Source organism: Macrobrachium nipponense, chromosome 24, assembly GCF_015104395.2.
Source record: "Macrobrachium nipponense isolate FS-2020 chromosome 24, ASM1510439v2, whole genome shotgun sequence".
NCBI classification, from domain to species: Eukaryota; Metazoa; Arthropoda; class Malacostraca; order Decapoda; family Palaemonidae; genus Macrobrachium; species Macrobrachium nipponense.
This window is the reverse complement of record NC_061091.1, coordinates 46,092,188-46,112,091: the sequence shown is the minus strand read 5'-3', so window position 1 is coordinate 46,112,091 and position 19,904 is coordinate 46,092,188.

Genomic DNA, 19,904 nt, shown 5'->3' with positions numbered 1-19,904 from the left:
TATATTTTTTGGATATATATTGTATATTTCTGCCAATGAAAATATCCTCAACATACGGACGAATTAGTAGAATTTACTCCCACTGTTTCATTTTACCTGTGGTATACTTGTATGAAATTTTTTATATAAAACTCTTTAACTGGTTATTCCCAAGGCATCCTGCATTCATACTAAGGAGTAGTTGTGATTAACATCTCAGAATATATAAGAAGTCACAAGTGAATTAGTTATAAAACCATATATATATGTACATATATATATATACATAATATACATACATACATATATACACAAAGACATACAGCAAGGGCCAAGAAACACATATAAAAGGCCATAGTTATTAACATGATACATTTCGCACATGTTCTCTGTGCATCTTCAATCTGTATATATAACATAAAAATCGTTAAAATTTACATAAACTATTCTAAAAATAAAGTTAATAAAGAGAAAAAAATATCACTTGAAAAAATTAATACAACCTGAAAGATTGCAGTAAAAAAAAGGACCCAGTTCTCACCAAACCATTCCAAGGAGAAGGAGAAGAACGAATGACCGAGGCTTAAGGCGGGCCACTCACAGTCGATCTGGTCGTACGATGAGAACTGAGTGGGAGGAGACTCAAAAAAAAAATAATAATAATGACTGCAAACTCACGTTACTGCCCGGTCTGAACAAAGTAGTCAGTCTTAAGTTGGCAGCAACACAGTTCTGACGTGGCGGAGGGAATATCTGATAATGAACCATATACGTATGCTCAGACTGTGCGTTGCAGTCAGTATTACATTAAAAAAAAATCTGGGTCAATGATTGGTTGTTGAAGAGAGAAAAACTCACATTTATTGCTTTTAAAGGAAATACAGGTAGCTCACAGGGATTGTTATAATTACAAAAGGATGGACGAGGCAACATTCAATTTTGTAGGAAGATTATATCGGTCGTGCAAAAGGACACATGCATGACGAAATCCACAACGCCCTATGAAAAGGCCAAGTGCCACATTACGCTACTTAGCGACTAACTCTTCTTACCAAGATATAAAAGTGAGAGTGGCCATATCGCCCAAAGCTCCTGGAAGAGTTATGCTGGAGACATGTTAAGCTATTTGGACATCACTGCAAAGACTATACTTAAAAAAAGGAAAATTCATGTATACATATTGTGTTTGGATATTAAATAAACTTGCTTTTAGACACTCCAAATAATTGACTCTACTACAAATAAATCAAACAGTTAGTGTAAGAAATTATAAAAGTGAAAAGGGAATAAATCTTTGTGTAACCGGTCATTACGCTACACTATTTCGCAATCAGCACCAAATACCTACGAGAAAATTATAAGGGTGTGAGGGAGGTTGCTTTACCTCCCATTATGATTTTAATATTGCATTCTCTCCAGTTCTCCTTTAACTCATATATCATTTAGGAGCTTTTTAGCATATATTCTTATTTCTTTAATAAATATCCTCAGTTTATTTTCTTATTTTTCTTTTACTTTGGAATATAACTGATTAAACGTCCTGAGCAAGGCACCCATTTTCTGTTTTGTTTTCAGAGATTACTTTACGTATTGTATAATATACATTACTATTAAAATATACCTATGTATATATATATATATATATATATGTAAAATATTACGTAATATAATATATATATATATATATATATATAATATAATATACATACATACATTATATAATATATATAATATATATATATATATATATATATATATATATATATATATATTACGTAATTTGGTACTTTGAAACCTTGTCGTTACTCTAGGATCTAGAGTAACGTCCTTCAGTCTCCAACATCACTGTGGTGAATGAAAGTTTTATGTAATTTAATTTTGTTAACACTCATAAGGTAAATTGCAATTATATAAAATTTTACATAATTCAGTATGTAAAGAAATAAGAAAAATATGTGTATACTATATTATTATATATATATAATATATATATATGTATATATATATATATATATATATATATATATATAGATATATATATATATATATAATATATATATATCATGTCTAAGGGACAAAAAGTCTTATGCACCACTTTCTGATTTGTTAGATGCCTCTACTTTCCCTAATTCTTTTCGATATGAAGGTCTTACATTTATTATTTATCTTCTTGTTCACCATTTCTTTCGTTGCATCAGGACATTTCTTTAGCTTCTCAAATATCGATTGATAAGCTGCATTTCTTTTGTGTTTGTCAGAATATTCTTTACTTTTTATATTCCACAGACATTGCTACGACTTATTAATCTCGAAGAACCCCGTCTTGAATTCTTTATCTATCGAAAGTCAGACATGTTGAGCGATATCCTCTTCTGCGCTGTTTCTTGGTAAATGAACCTCCTAGTTCATCAAGCCTCGTCGAAGACACCATTCACGGTCAAACTATCAGTTCTGAACGACTTAATCTGAAAAACCCTAATTTGACTGTCGTGTCGGACCGTGAGTTTCTTATTCAAACCTAAACTGTCAGGTTTGTCGATCCCGCTTGACTTCCGGGCTTGATCAGATCTGACTTGACTACAAAATACCCCACTCACATTCAAACTTGCTTAAACCCCGCCCATTTCGGGCATTACAAATCCCATCTGACGTGAGTGGCCGGCCCACCAACCTGCCACTTCAGTTATGCTAGATAAAGAAGAAAAACGGAAACGTTAAGAGTTCAAAGAAGGAACGAACCGTTTGATGTACAAGGACTGAAGGGTAGTTAAGTAATCAATATGGCTTGTACAACCAATAATGGAGAAATGCTTTATATCAACTTCGAATTTACATATAGAGGCATGATTCTTTATATTAGAAAATTCTGGTTTATTCATTTTCTTCCCCTTTCTAAAACTGTATCCCATATGGCTACAATGTCTCATCTGCAGTAACCTACGGCAAGATCCAACATAAACCAAATAAAGGAAAAGGTGTGGTACCACTAAATAAACAAGACCATATTGACAAGGTTAATAACATTCTTGCTGACAACACTAAATTTCGATCACATGGAGAACCAAACTTCTTGGTCATTTACAAAAGAGTAGACAAAATTCATCGATTTTTGAGAAAATTAAGAAATGAAGGTATTTTAGATGAAAATACATATCAGAAACTATTTGCAACAGGTTGTTCTTTTAGTATTTTAAATGGAGTCCCTATGATACATGAGGAAGGAGTTCCTATTATACCCATTATGGCAGCCTATAATAGCCCTTCTTATACAATATCCAAATACCTTGTCTCATTACTCAGTGAATTTTCTTACAACGAATTTTCACTTAAGAATGGATATGAGTTCCACAAAGAAATAGTTTTACAGGGTGTTGATCTACACATGACAAGCTTCGACGTAGAATCTCTTTTCACAAATGTGCCTCTGAATGAAACCATCAACATTATTTTAGACAAGATTTTTTATGACGATCATATAGTTTTTCATGGTTCTAATAAATAACTTTAAGACGTTACTAGAGCTTGCTGTGCAAGACTCAATGTCTCTTATCAATGGTCAACTCTTTTCGCAGGTCGATGGAGTTGTCATGGGCTCCCCACTGGGGCCTATGTTCACCAATATTTTTGTATTTTTTAGAAGAAAACTTTTTAACTAATTGTTGGCAAACTGATATTTTTCTGGACCATATCAATAATCACCATCAAAATATAACACTTACCATGAAAAAAGAAAACAACAATTTCTACCTTTTCTAGATATCAGTCTAAGTAGAGATGATGGTGATTTTTCTACATCTGTGTATTGGAAACAAACATACACTGAACTTCCTAACAACTTCTTTAGTTCATGTTTTAAGAATTTTAAACTAAAATCCATATACACTTCAGTTTATAAGGCTCTTCAATATTCTTCGAGTTGGTCTCTTTTTCATAATTAGATTTTGTTTTTTGTAAATTTTTTCACACACAGAATTCTTATTCTAAAAATTTGGTTTTTAAAGTAATTAACAGGCTGTTGTCACAACACTTCTCTAAGCAGAAACCCTCTTATAATGTCCCAAAGAAAAATATATTTGCCACAATCCCATTTAGTTCGGACAAGTTTTAAGTCAAACATAACAAATAATTGACCAAGAATTTGGATGCCTTAAGATTCAATTAATTCCAATCAATCTACTCAAGATGGGCGTATTCTTTAACTACAAGGACAAACTGCAGACCTTCATGAGATCCAACATTATTTATGAATTCAAGTGCCCCGGATGTCCCAGTATCTATGTTGGCTCTTGCCGTAGATTACTAATGATGAGATATTGTAGCCATATGGGATACAGTTTTAGAACGGGCCAGAAACTGAATAAACCAGAATTTTCTGATATAAAGAATCATACCTATATATGTAAAATCGAAGTTAATAAAAAGCATTTCTCCATTATTGGTGGTACAAGGCATAGTGAACCAAACTATCCTTGAGTCCTTAAGTTAAACATCAAACAGTTCGTTCCTTCTTTATCTAGGATAACTGAAGTGGTAGGTTGGTGTCGAGTCTTGGTCATTCGTTCTTCTCCTCCTTTGAATGGTTTGGTGAGAACTGAGTTTTTTTTACTGTAATCTTTCAAGTTATATTAATTTAGTTAAATGATATTTTTTTCTCTCAATTTTATTTATAAAATAGTTTATGTAAATTCTAACGAATTTTATGTTATATTAACAAACGAGATGCGCAGAGAATATGTGCGAAACGTATCATGTTAATAAACTATGACCTCTTTGATGTGTTTTGTGGACCCTGATGTATGCCTTTACAGCCTTTACATATCTTCACCAGGAATCTGTAATATATATATATATATATATATATATATATATATATATATATATATATATATATATATATATTATAGTTCAGAATTTTAAGCCAGAACCTCTTTATAAACAATTTCACATACACATATTCTCAAGTTGCCCCTCTGAACTGAAAGCCTCCGTTTTCCCTAAATCATTTCTACTCCCATTGGCTGCCTAGAATTAATCTCCCCAGGTGTCCTGATTGGGGGAGGAGCAAATCGATGCTGAGATTTTAAAAGGATGAGGCCACAGCAGCTCTCTCAGAAGCTCCTCAAAAATTCCAGAGAGCTCTCAGAACTTTCTCAGATTTCCCAGGCGCCTCTCACCTGCAGAATTCCCCTTCCCCCCTTTTTGCTCCCCTGCGCCTTCTTGGGATTCCACAAGTGTTCTTATACTGTCCATAGTGCACAGAAATATCAGCAGATGAGAACACAACAAGACCAAGGATTTCCAGGTACTGTGAGAGTGCAGTCAGTGAATCGTTTTTGTCTCGTCTGTATTTCGTTTCATTCTTCCAAGGCGACTTTCCCCCTTCTTGGTTCAGCCTCTCACTCCCCAATTTTGGTCAATGCTGTGATTAATTCCCTTTGAGATGCTAGTAATGATATTAAACATCCCCCTAGTTACCCAAGCAATGTAATATTCCTTTCTGTATAAGCTCCCAGTCATTTTATGCCCCCTTGAATGAGCTTTATATGCAATGCTAAGAGCAAGTAGTGTGTAACGTTTCTCACGTCACGTGTCCCTCGCCTTAGTACTGTTGCTAGAATGCAGTCCCTTTGCAGACAAATACCGTGCCTGATTGTGAGAGAAATATTGGGAACCCTTTAAATAAACAGCTTTGTGCTAATAAATTCTCTGGGTCTGGGTCATTTCCCAGCCATGTGTTTCCAGTGGATCTGCAATCAACCACCTTCCATTAATGTCTGGACCTACCTGTAATTTAAATGTAAATATAGTTCATTTAGCCTTCGGAAGCAATACTACAAACAAAAATTCCAAAGAGCTAAAGGGGATTTATCTGATCTTGGAAGATTGCAAAACTTTTCAACAGTTTCAACAGAAATATTGATGACACCGTATGTGATACGACAAATGATTTGTAGAACATGAAAGCTGAGAAATTCAATTATTTCTTTGCAGAAGTCCGCAGAAAATCTAAAAATACCAATCTGATGGCATTTGCCTGAAATTAGAGATGTGGTATATATAATTTCTTACCTTATGGTGGCAAATAATACTTCGTCACAAATACTAACCCAGAATTATCGAAATATCCCCATATAATCCTTATTTTTAAATAGCACAAATGCAACAAGGTCTCTTACTAGAATTCAGTCTCTTTACTACCCATCTTATCAAAAGTACTGGAAAAGATTATTGCCGGTCACTTAGTTGAATGATTTCTTGGAAAACAGGAACCTCATTTTAGAAACCTAACACGGTTTCAAGGCAAAATTATCTTCAGAAACTGCCCTTATAAAAATAACATGAAATCTAAAAAAAAAAAAAAAAAAAAAAAAAAAAAAAAAAAAGGGACACCAGGACAGTATCCTCACTTTTATTGCTGGATCTTTCAAAAGCTTTCGACAGCGTAAATTAATTTTACCAAGTAAATGAGCAATGGCAAATATTGACCCAATCTGGTTTTGGAACTAGGAACTATCTTGAAAAGATTCCCATCAGTTACACTAAATGACGTCGTTTCAACTCGTAAAAACATAAAATTTTGTTTATTTGTCAACGAACTAATCAAATCGTTGCCCGGCTGTTCCCACATCCAGTAAGCTGACAATACTCAAGTCTTAATAACAAGTGATAGTAATAATCTGGCAGGTCTTATTTACAGGGTGGAAGAAATTTTGAACAAAGCTAAGTGTTATTTTGAAAAGAAGGGTTCGCTTCTTAATGAGAATAAAAAAAAAGTTAATTTTAGGAGGACTCAGGCAATAAGTGCCAGATACCGGGCACAATCTCCAAATTACTTTTACTGGATATATCACGAAACCAATGACGACCATAAAATATCTGGTATTTACTTTAACCGATACATGAGCTTCGAACCACATATAGACGAAGTTTACCAGAAAGTAACAGTAAAGCGCAGATACAGAAAATTCAGACGCTTCCAAACTTCGCAGTTCGTGTGGCTATTGGCAATGTAAGGTGTGGTCACATTTTTCCATTTCTGAAACAACTAAAGTGACTCAAAATAAAGGTTAAGCGTCTTCTAGATATATGTAACTTTGTATTTAAAATCTCAAGAGGCAATCAGCTATGACATTAGCCTTTCCTCTTAATTTGTCGTTTTCTGAACCCTAATTGAAAACCTGGAACTTCTTAAGCGCCTCTGAGTTTTTCTCAAAACTAATTCCTCTCTGTGACACCGTTACTACGAACATGGGCGGTGGCCACCGCATGGGGCGTTCTTTATAATTCTGAAGCAAGTTTACATGCATCCACTTTGCTCTATCAATTAAATAATTTAGATTTCCCCTCTTCTCTAAAATTGAAAAAGGACCTTTGAACTTATAAGAAAAGGAGGGACCTTCTATCTGGACTAATACTAAAACTTTATCTCCCACACAGAAACTTGTCTCTTTTGCTCTAAGATCATGTTTCAGTTTAGTTTCCCCTAGACTCCCACTCTCATTCTCCTTCGGTAGTCACCAAGTATCTCTTAAATTGTTTTTATAACACTCTAGATTAGTTATATAGTCTTTTCTACCTTCTTTAAGCATTAAGTTACATTTTAACAATTCCAAAGGACCTTTAGCGATGTGACCGAAAACCAGCTCAAAAGGACTAAATCCTGTAGTGTCATTTGGTGCCAACCTTAAAGCTAACAGAACAAATGGTAACTTTTCTTCCCAGTCGTGTTCAAAGTTCTTACACAATTTCCGTATAAAACTCTTTAACGTTTGGTGAAACCACTCCACAATGCCATGTGATTCGGGATGATAAGATGTGGAAGTTACGAGTTTAATGCCTAACTCTTTCATTCCATCCCTGAAATATTTGGATACAAATATTTCACTCTGTATAGTACGAGGCAGGCCAAACTGAAAAATAATCTAACAATCGTTTAACTACAGTCCTTGCGTTACAGCTATTTACAAGTATCGCCTCTGGATAGCGAGTTAGTCTATCAATGATTGTTAACAGATATATACTCCCTCCCTTACTTTTAGGCAACGGTCCGACCATATCGACAACTACATTCTCAAAAGGTATGCCTACTGAGGAATATTACACAACAGAGCTCTGGGAATTACTTGATTCGTTTCCTGGCAATTTGGCATTCATGACAGCTTAAAACATACCTCTTTACATAACTTCTTATTTTAGGTCAAAAGTACGCCCTACTAATACACCTGAAAGTTTTATTTACTCCCAAATAACCTTGCTCATCATGTGCTAACTTCAAAACTAGTTCACGAAGTTTCCTAGGAACCACTAATTGTTTGGTGATTTTCTCTTTACTACCTGACTTAGGACAAACATAACGCAAAACTTTGTCTTTCAAACAAAACGTTTACTTACCCACATTATCGAGATCATCATTCAGTTCACATTCAAAAATTCGGGTTAGTGTCTCATCCTCTCTCTGAAACTTGACTAGCTCATCCTTATCCAAAAGGTTATTGCCTAATTCATCACAGTAACTATCACTTGATTCCAATACATCGACTACTTTACTCTCGACAGCTACACCTTCCCCTTGGCTATCACTGTCAACACCGATAGTCAGGTTTCTCAGCCACACTCACGCCAAGATCAACCTCGCCCCCTCTATCACACTCGTTCAAATCCACAAACTCACTCTCGTTTGAATCCACGAACTCACACTCGTTCGAATCCACGAACAAACTATGACCGTAGTCTATGTCTGTATCTAAACCTGACCTAGTTACTACCATTTCAGGCACTGGAATATCACTCACAACGGGATTCATATACTTGGATAAAGCTAAATCATTGCCAACAATAATGTTAATGCCATCAACAGGCAAACTGTCAACAACTGCTAGTTTCACTTCTCCTGACACTACCTGACTTTCTAAGTTCAACTTCAACAAAGGACAAAGAACACAAGTGTTAGGAAATCCACCTAACATGACTTTTTCTTCCATATTGATTTCTGCCCTGTTTGGCATACTCTCTCTCCTAATCAGTGAGACAGCAGCTCCTGTGTCTCAAAGCAAGACTACTTCTCTCGAATCTACTCCTCCAAGAGAGGAAACTACACCTTCTGACAGAAATTCACCAAAAAATTTCCTAGTTTCTCTCATCATATCATTCCTACTTGACGAAAGGTTAACTAAAGACTGGTTTCTTAACGTCCTTCCTTTCTACTACACAATTTCTCGTTAAATGCCCTTTCCCAATACATCGGAAACAAGTTAATTTTGAGCCACTAGATGCCACTTTAGTCTTGCAAACCTTAGACGTATGACCAGGGTTTCCACATGTATAACAGGAATAGTCATTTTACTCGCATTGCTATTACTAGAACTGAAACCTTTACTGCTTTGTACTCTACCAGATGAAGGATCATTTCGCTTCTTACTGACACTTAGATTATGAGTCAAACTATATTCGTCTGCTAACCTAGTTGATCCTGTAAAAGATACTTCTCGCCTATCTTCTATATACAGCTTAATCTCAGGGGATACGTTATCTTTGAAGTTTTCTAACAACACTAAGTTCTTTAAACCATCAAAATCCTCAACTTTAGTGGAAGTTAACCAATCAAAAAACAGCCTTTCTAACTTCTTACCGTATTCTACATACGTAATATTCTCGTCCTTTCCCAAACAACTAAATTTCTTACTTTACGCCTCCTGTACTAACCTGTATGCGCTAAGAACAGTTTCTTTCACAATATCATAATCATCACATTCCTCCTTAGACATGCAACTATACACAGTAAGCGCCCTACCACTGAAAACTGACTGTAAATATAGAGTCCACATTTCTTTCGGAGAACCTACTCTTTCCATTAACTTCTCAAAACGCATGAAATATTTCGTTACATCTTCCTCATCAAACTTTGGTGCTAATTTCAACACTGCACTCATACCTAACCTATCAGCTCCATTTTCGTTCTCGCCTGTCTGACAGCTAAGAGTACTTTGCCTTAAATGAGCAATTTCCAACTCATGCATACATCCTTTCTCTCTTTCTTCCTGCTGCATTACCAACATTTCTCTCTCTTGCTGCATTTTCATTGCTTCTCTCTCTTGCTGCATTTTCTCTCTCTTGTTACATTTTTATTGCTTCTCTCTCTTGCTGCATTTTCATTGCTTCTCTCTCTTGCTGCATTTTCATTGTTTCTCTCTCAGCCGCTCTTTCATCTCTCTCATACTTTCCTCTTTCTTTCCTTTCAACATACTCACGGCGATCATTCCCCTCTAGACCTAGAAGCTTACCAGACTCAATAAACTCTTTCACCATCTCACTCATTCTGGTTCTTTCTATATTCTCTGTTTCAATCTGTTACGGTGCCGAATACCCTGGCCAAAGGTCGCCAATAATGTCACGGACACTCGAGGTCTGCTACAGGTTCGATAATATAATAAACAAAAAAGATTCAACACCAACAGTTGAAACTGGGGATACAAATATAGAAAGAAACACAAACAAAACAAAGGTTTATTTACAAGCTTATTAACAAAGATAAATGCAGAATGGTTTCTCCTATTTACATAACAAAAATAAAATTTTACAGTATGTGAACTGGGGAAACAGTGAGGTAATGAAATACTTGCTGGCCAGTTTTGCAGCTATCGAAAATCAATGCTCGAAGCGATGGCTTCACAAAGGAGAACTATAACTTCAGACGTCTTCTTGACTCCCTACTGCAGAAAGCAATGTCTATTCTTGATACTAGAATGGCAGGTTACTCCTCTAAACCAACTTTTTGCCGTTTCTTCTCTGAAGGCTTGCTCAACGCAGAAATACCTCTGTCGTTCTCTCTCTAACTGGATGACTTGACTCGAATCCGATCAAACTCTCGTGCACCTTCTTCCTCTCTTGTCCTTCATCTGTTCCTTTTTCTCTTATCTCTCTCTGATGATCTCTCACTGATGATCTGGTCTCTCTGATGATCTGATCTCTCCTACTTCGTCAGTTGTATATATACGGCGATCTGGGGGCGGGGCCTACTAGCGAACGTCACAGACTCCCGAGACGACAGGAATGTTTTAGAAGGATCTAGGCGAATAGTTACACCATAAAACACGGCGACACGTCGGCGCCTGTTGAGTTTCATATCCCACCTGGCGATTCTAGAATAATCATGAGAACAGGCTCCTCCAACACGTGAGCGAATGCCTCCTGGCTGCAGACCTACTTGAAGAAAATGCATTTTCCTTTCCTTTAACTTATCATTCGCCGCTATGAAGCGATTACGAAGACAGACTCAAATTGGCATGACTTTTGACTAATCATCATCATCTTCATGAAACATTTTGGCTGCCTGGCAACGCAGAGCTGCCTAAATCGAGTTAAAGATAGCATCAAAAGGATTCCTACATCATGAAGATTCCAAGGTTTGAAGGTTTGTTTTAGTCAATTTGAGGGTGCTGATTAAAATGAGCTGGGGTTCACTTAGTGAAAATGTGAGCTAACTCAGCCAGACGCGAAAATTCCAAATGGCGGTCATGCAGCTTACAGTATATAAAATATTGCATATCTTTTCTTCTACACGTCCAATTTTTATGATTTTGGAGTCTAAACATATGTTTTTAAGGTCAAGGATGTCACATATTACCATTTCAGATTGTTATATTAAAGGGTTTAGTCACAAAATATAAAATGTAACTTTTGGGGGGGCCAAATCCAAATAAATTGTCATATAATTTTATTGGCAGTAAACCTGTCCTTTATCTAGGAGAGCAATATGATAAAAGAATAATGTATCTAAGAGTCATAATAAAATAATAACATCTTTTATATTTTGACTGAGGCACTGATTTTGCAGTTGTAAATTAAATAACTATCATCTGATGTATCCCCATTGAAACACATACATGTAATCCTTCAGTTACTCTCTGAGTCGTTTGCTCTTTAATTTGAGCTTCATCATCATCATGCAACAATGTCTGTTTGTGTTCAACCAAGTAATGCAAACTTTTTTAGGGTGCATCCTGGGTATACCTCACTGGCACACATCTACCTTCTTCAAAAGTCCCTCCATAGTTGGTGGGATCTGAGGGTGCATCGAGTTTGTCATAGTTTAGTGGGATGTAAACTTGGTAGTTTACTTGTTACATCCAGATTGTGAAAATCCGGATCTGGTAGGATGTGGGATGTGGACTTACTTTTCATCTGACCATACTTCAGTACTCTGACTTCACCTAAGTTTTATTAATTGTCATTATAGATGTGTCTAATAGCGAATGTGGCCATTTGCTGTAGTACCTCTTGTGTCACTAGAAGTATTTTGCCAACATCTTTCAAAAGATTGCGTGCCTCCTGAGTTTCTGCTCCTTTGTCATAAACTTTTCTCCCCATGTCCATAGAAGTTAAATGTTGTATCAGATCCATTACAGATGTGTAATGTGATTAATATTTCAGCTACATCATCTGAGCAAAGGCCTCTGCAGCCGATGATTTTGTCTTTTCGTTTGAGAGCACTGGTGCCCTCCATATGTGCAACATATTATGCAGAATGAATCACTGCATATGTATCCTCGGCATCAGTCACAACTGTCTCCAATTTTCCTGCTTTTCATATTTGCAAAGTGATGAAGAACAGGATTGTGTCTTCATCAGTGTGACTTCATTCAAATTCATCCTTTCTCCAGAGGAAATGTTCCAACAATTTTGCCTGATGGATTATACAGTCAATTTCTCTATGATTCTTTGCAAGAATGGTGAATTCATCCTTTAGAAACTTTTGCAACCTTTCTTTGCTTCCTTTATTGCTGAACAGCACCTTAAAGTCCTTTGTGGCAGGAAACCTATTTGTACACATTTCTGGACCCATCTCTATATGCTGTCGTGGATTTATGTCGGTCATGCTCACTGTTGTTGATGGAATATTCCATACCATAGGCATCTTTCACAAATACTATCTGGCTTGCATTTGGATTCTGTGAATAACAGAAAAAAGCTTTTCTGCATAATCACCCATGCGATGGGACACCCATCAGCTTTCTCACAATTTTCTGCAGTTGGGGTCACTAATCTCCATAGCAAACCGATATTGACTAGGCCAATGTACTGATCTGGCAAAGGATGAACTGGCTGCATGTTTAGTTTCTCAATTAACTAGAACTTTTGCACTTTCTTCATGGTACCATTGATGTTAAATATGGGTAAACACTCATCTGTCATGAAATTGCATCACTTGTGTGAGTAAACTTCTCTTCACCAGATTCTGCCAGCCAAATTACCAATGACATTGCTCTGTTCTCCATAGCATCTGTCTTTGTCACTTTTTCTAGGACTGAATCCCTAGTTACAGGAGGTTTGCTGAAAGTGTATCTTGAACATATGTGTATAGTGGCAACAAATGGTGTGCTCTGTTAAAACATTCGTTCTCCGAAGAATTGACTCACTCTTGTTTCACCGTCTTTGTGGGCTCTTTCAAAATCATGTACCAAGTCACCTGAGGCGACAACACCAGCTACCAGAGCTCTCAGTTGAATGGATCACAGTCAAACTCAGTGAGCCAACTGTCTAGGTCTAGATAGCCTCTTCCTCAATCTTCAGATGACTCGGGGTATTCTCAACATGATTTTGAGAAGTCTTCAACTGTGAACATGTAGTAGTTAACAGCATTTTCTCATTCCGCAGAATTTGCAACCAGCCAGCCTTCATCTTGGAACCTTTGTTCATCATCATTTCAATCCACAGGCCTAGAGGCAAACACGAATATGGCCTGCCAGTCACCAATTGTGCAAACAATCCATCTCGTAGGTATCTAGCCTTTTCCTCGGGAAGGCTACTTACTTCAAGCCAGAATTCCACAAGCCACCGAGCATACTGGTCATTGTTGTAGACCGGTTGATATAGCATCATCATTTGCAATGAAGCCTTAAATTCATCCCAGTACCTTGTTTTCACTGCATGGATAGTCAGCATCAGAACTCCTACCATGGACATGAAACTCAATCAATACTTGACCATGGAACTGTTTGATGACGCGACACTCTGGAACACTTGTTCCACGAAGGACACAATATCTGGGTGAGATTCCAACTCTGAGTAGACTTGCTGCTTCTGCTCTGGAGTTGTGGAGGATTCCTGAAGTATGGCAATCTTCTCTGTATTTTCAGACAGGGACAGCCCATCCTGCATGACATTTCTGATCATCTGTTGACTCAAGAGCTTTATACATCAACCAAAGACATCTGATTTTATGTCTGTAGTGTTTCCCATGTAGTGCCTTCTCTACTGAACCTTCAGCAATGACATGGGCAACAACCAGTATGTAAGACAAGCCAGAACCATCAAACCATTTATAAATGGCAGACATGAATGAGTACTGCATGTGAAAAGACCCAAGAAATGGCAGAATGTCTTCAAAGGCTTTAGGATTTCATTCCTCAGATTACATATTTGTGTGAAGGCTTACAAAATGTTAAGGAATACATTTGAATCACAGTTTTCGTATGCCTCTCATTTCGTATATTTTGGTTTTCGTAGACTTTTTTGTCCAAAATCTTATCTCTTTTATCGTACGCTTCCTCGGTTTTCGGTCACTCAGTAACACTCCATCCGGGGTCCAGAACACAACCGGGCCCTGTATGAAGCGGCCAAAAAAGCATACCATTTTCTCTTGTGACCCATTCTGGCTTTGCTTCTCGCCTAAGAAGCATCTCCACACTCATGGGCCGCATCACCAAATGTGTTTCTTGTGTTTTGCGCAATATTTTGCCATAAAACTCATTGCAAAGTAGTCATCAAGGGGCCCAAGAAAGGTGCAAAAAGACCAGAAATACAATAGAATTCAAGACGGAACTTGTAGCAAAGTATGAAAATGGGACACATGTACCTGATCTTGCTAGGAAGTATGGTAAGTCGGTGTCGACGATCAGCTCTATCCTAGCAAATAAAGATGAAATCAAGGCAGCTGATGTTGTGAAAGGGGTCACATAATTTTCTAAACAGAGATTGCAACTAGTGAAAGATGTTGAAAAGCTGTTGTTGGTGTAGATAAAAAAAAACAGTTAGTGGGCGATAGTATCTGAAGTGATCATTTGTGAGAAAGCAAGGATGCTGCATGCCGATTTAAGTAAGAAAATACAAACAACAAGTGCTGCTCTTAGTGATTTCAAGGCTAGCAGAGGCTGGTTTGAAAAATTCAGAAAGCGTACGGGCATCCATGGTGCCAGTGAAAAACGAAGTGGGGAAATCCCCTCAGACAATGCCACTAAAAAACCTAGAGAAGTAACCCCAGAAAGGTTCATGATACCTGAAGTCCCCTCCTCTCCATCTTCCATAATCTAACAAGAGTTTTCCATAAAGGTAAGAATGATGTTAAATGTTCATAATTCATTTCATTATTCATTTATATTAATTTTTCATTCTTTTTTGTTTTTAAAACTGTGTTTATTCCCTGTAAAAAAAATTTCTTTTTAATATTTTGGAGGTCTGGAATGCATTAATACAATTTACATTAATCCTTATGGGAACTGTTGCTTTGGTTTTTGTACATATCATGGATATCATAGAAGGCTCCAGAATGGATTATGTATGAAAACTGAGGTACCACTGTAGTATGGTTTGATCACTTTCACATCTTGCTGCACAGTAACCTGAAACCCACCAAAATGCACCAGTGTTTGTTCATCAGCAGGCACGCTTGCTTGGTCATCTGCAAGATACACCCAAGCATGGATGACACCCCTCTGTCTCCATATATGTGTGTCATGACAATCTCTGGACGAGGATCTGGCTGTCCACGTTTCACTGTTTTATAGGGCTGGACAACATGATACTCCAAGTACGAACGTTTCAGGTCTTCTGAACCTGTGGGAAGTGGTTGCATGTCTCTTTCTGCATTTAGAAGAGTCACTACCAGGACCTCAGGTTGCAGAAACATAACAATGGTGCAGCGTGACATATCAGCTACTGTCATTGTGTCTTCACAGTTGTCACTGTCAAGTATGCTAATTCCAGGAATATTCTCTGTAAACTCTACTGGACATACATAATTTTTTCAAGGTCATGTTTTGACCAAGAATTATAGAGTTGAAGAACAGATTCATAGCTGATTCCAAAGGAGAACTTTTGAAGGATGTCCAGAATCTCTTGGCTTCAGGTCACTATATGCATTGTGACCAACAGCTGTGTTTTAAATGACAAGAGCAGTCAGGCAAATGCATAAACCACAGGATCTCTGCTGCTTTCTTCAACGTTTTGCTTCTGTGGGGTTTTCAACCATGTCAGAAACTTCAAAAGCATGTCATTTTGGGCTTGTGATGTCTTGAATTCCTCAACACTTGGTGGCCATGCCAATACAGGAATACTAGCAAGAGCATCTCTCATGCATCTAGCAACATTGTTGAGCAGCTGATCATCACTGACATCCAATGACTGCTTCAGGTAGCTGCCACCAGCTGATGTACCATATACTAATATACTTTCACATTTTCAATGGCGGTCATGAAAGCCAATCTTTTCACCAAATTCTTTCTGGAGCATTTCCTTGATGTTGCTTGACTTCTTGCCATTGGGGTCAAGCCCAAAGTTTCTCAGTAAGGCCTTATACTTATAATCAGGGAGCAAGGTAAAAGTTGTCTATTTATTGCCAGCTGCATATGATGTTTACTAGGAAATGTGATCTTTTAATTTTTATGTAAGAACATGTTTTGTGGTCCAGCATTATAATTAACTGTTGTATACTGCTCCAAACCTACTTAGATGATGTCATTGCTGTGCTAAAGTCTTCAGATTGTCCCATGATTCAGTGGTAGTATTGGATCTGTTTTCATCACAATGCTCACCCTTCACTTTTCTCATATCTCCTTTTTTTACATTTTCCATTAGACGACATTGCTGACTCATTCAAGGATCTGTAATAGATGAAAAGTGACACTTCAGTTTACTTAAAGCTTATGCATCTTAACCAATAAAGGTGTCTTCCTGGTTGTCTTCTTTGCAGTCAGCTGGTGACTGTCTCAGATTTTTGCTGCTAAAATAAAGCATTTTTTGGTTCTAATTTATATTCTTAACAAGACATTATGCTGATAAATGAAATCTCTGACCTTATAAACATGTTTAGACCCCAAAATCATCAAAATTAGACATGTAGAAGCAAAAGATATGAAATTTTTTATATGATGGTAGTCATGTGGCAGCCATTTTGAATTTTCGCATCTGGCCGAGTTAGCCCACATTTTCAGGAGGTGCACCCCAGCTCATTTTAATCAGCATCCTCTAATTCACTAAACCAGCCTTCAAACCTTGGTCCCGGAAAGGAGGTCACAGGACCCCAACTCTACCACTATGTACTTAGAAGTTTAACAACACACAAACGGGCAGTCTGGTCTCTTTCAAATATGGCTGTTGCCTTTTTCTTCACGTTCAGATTAAAGGTCGTTCACTTTTAACAATCCGTCGATTCCCGGTCTCCTATTTTAGACTGCAGAAGGAGACCTCCAATTAATGCATTTAACATCCTTCTGTAGGAAACACAGTACAATGGAAATTTTAAATGATGTACATCTCAATTACCCCTAGACTTATTTGGATTCCAAACATTTTGCATATGATACAGCGATAGTTGATGATAATAGAGATAAGGTGATGTCACCAGAGAAATAATTAGAAAGTAACTGCAAGAAGACAAAGCTGGATATTGATGTTAGATAAATAATGGCTGCGATGCCAAATGAAAACTACTTACTAAGTTTTGTAACCACCAGTCAAAGAGGATTTTTTTTCCTGTACATTTTACTTTGTTCTTTATAATCTGCGTATTAACCTCAATGCCTGAAAAATACAACAAATTTCAGAGAAAAACAATTGAACTTACAATAAAAAAAAACAATACAGATCGTAACAAACCACGTTCTCATACTTCTGTATGCTATCAACCTACTGCCTGTTTCACTAGGGAGTACGAATGAAGCAACCTCTACCCCTCCCCCTTCCCCATCCCCTTCTCTGAGCTGTCCTCTTCCCCGACCCCGTTATCTTCATGAAATCAGTGTTATCTGTTGGTCAAAACTTTCACGCCGACCTCAGGCGTTGTAGCAAGGCGAGTGGGAGTTTACAGATGTTATCTTTTCCCGCCCGACGCCAACAGCCTTCAAGTACACAACGATAAGACGTAATATTGTCGGTTGGGTCAGAAACTCTCTTACTGTGATTTATTACTCCTTTCTCGCTATTAAGACTAAGTTGGCCTTATGCCAGCAGGTTATCATGGTGTCACGCGGGGAGACGTTTTTGTGTATTATAATACCGGAACCGTTCAGCGGGTGTTGTTACAAAAATAATAGCGTGGAAAATCTACGGAGAAATATTCCCAAAATTGCCGCTTCATTGTTATTTCTCCTAAGTATTGATTGAGTATATTTAAAATTTACACCATAGGTCGCTGACAGCAAAAATGAAATGAATAAATAAAATCCAGTCAAATGAAATAAAAAATGTTTTATTATGAAGTAAAACATGGAATCCAACTAAATTACAATCTATTTCATGAGACCTCTCACTTCATCAAGACTCCTTCAGCTATTCATGTAATCTCTCACGAGAACTTCGGGACTACAGATGCGTCATGTAAAAGGGATGAGACAATGATACCTACGGCCTCATGGTCCATCAATTATGCCGGCCACGGCTCCGATAAAAGAAAGTGAACATATCATGGACGCTTTGGCCTTTTTAGAAAAAAAAACCTAAGTAACATAAAATTTTAACAAGGGACATTCTTATAATGAGAGGAGAGAGAGAGAGAGAGAGAGAGAGAGAGAGAGAGAGAGAGAGTAAAAACTGTATTTTTTTCACTTCCGGAGGAATAGTTGTGACCAAACAACTTGATCAGAACAGGTTTCTCGAGTATGAGGTGTTTTAGCGAGGAGAAACAGGAAGTCATTGTTTCCTAAATCATGGTTGCAACAATTATCATCAAAATGATTTTAAAGGTTGACTATTCTTAACGTGAATTCCATCTTTCACACGAACTTTTAACAAAACATCTGGAATAATTTCATTTTTCTTGGATATAACGACAATTAACAGAATTGTCTTACTCACAGGAAAAAAATAAAAGCTAAATAAAAGAAATGCGACACAAAATCTTGAAATAAGCTAATAAAATAAAAGTTAACTGGACAAAATTAAATGTAAACAATGGAAAGAAAGGGCAAACCACAGATGAACAAGTTCAATGCCTCACCAATCTCCTAACATCAAAAGAAAGGCTTATGTCTGTGTTGCACATCACTCAATAGTACTGATATCACTCTCAGAAAATAATTGATCTGCTTCCTTTTCAACTTTTCCTTAGAAAATGCTCATCATCTTTCATTTACTCTTCTCAAGTGTTTTTAGATTTTAGTCACTATTCACAGCAGCGGATTTTCCCTCTCGTAGTTCCATTGATTTATCCGTATTTTCAGAAAAAATAATTTCATTCAAATATATATATATATATATATAGTATATATATATATATATATATATATATATATATATATATATATATATATATATATATATATTGTGTGAGTGCGTGTATATAATACTCACCAAACGGCTGAGAGAGAGCTACGTCCTTGCGGTGCCCCCTTGCCAGGACTGCTTGTGTTCACACCTCCAGCTGCCAACCACACAATATATCAGCTAGGGTCAATGTTTATGCATATACATGACATTGTGTAGCTGTGTAGGAACAACACCACCGACGCATATAGATACCCTCTAGAGTTCCAGCGCGTATCACCCTGTGACAGTGGGAGCGTTGATGTTCTTGTGATATGGATTTGTGTACATTACTCAATTTTTGTACGTATATAAAATGGAAGCGTAAACCAACTCCATCTTCTTAACTGACACTTTTATATGGGTATCTTTCAGAAAATATTTCCGCATTGGCTGCATGATCATATGTA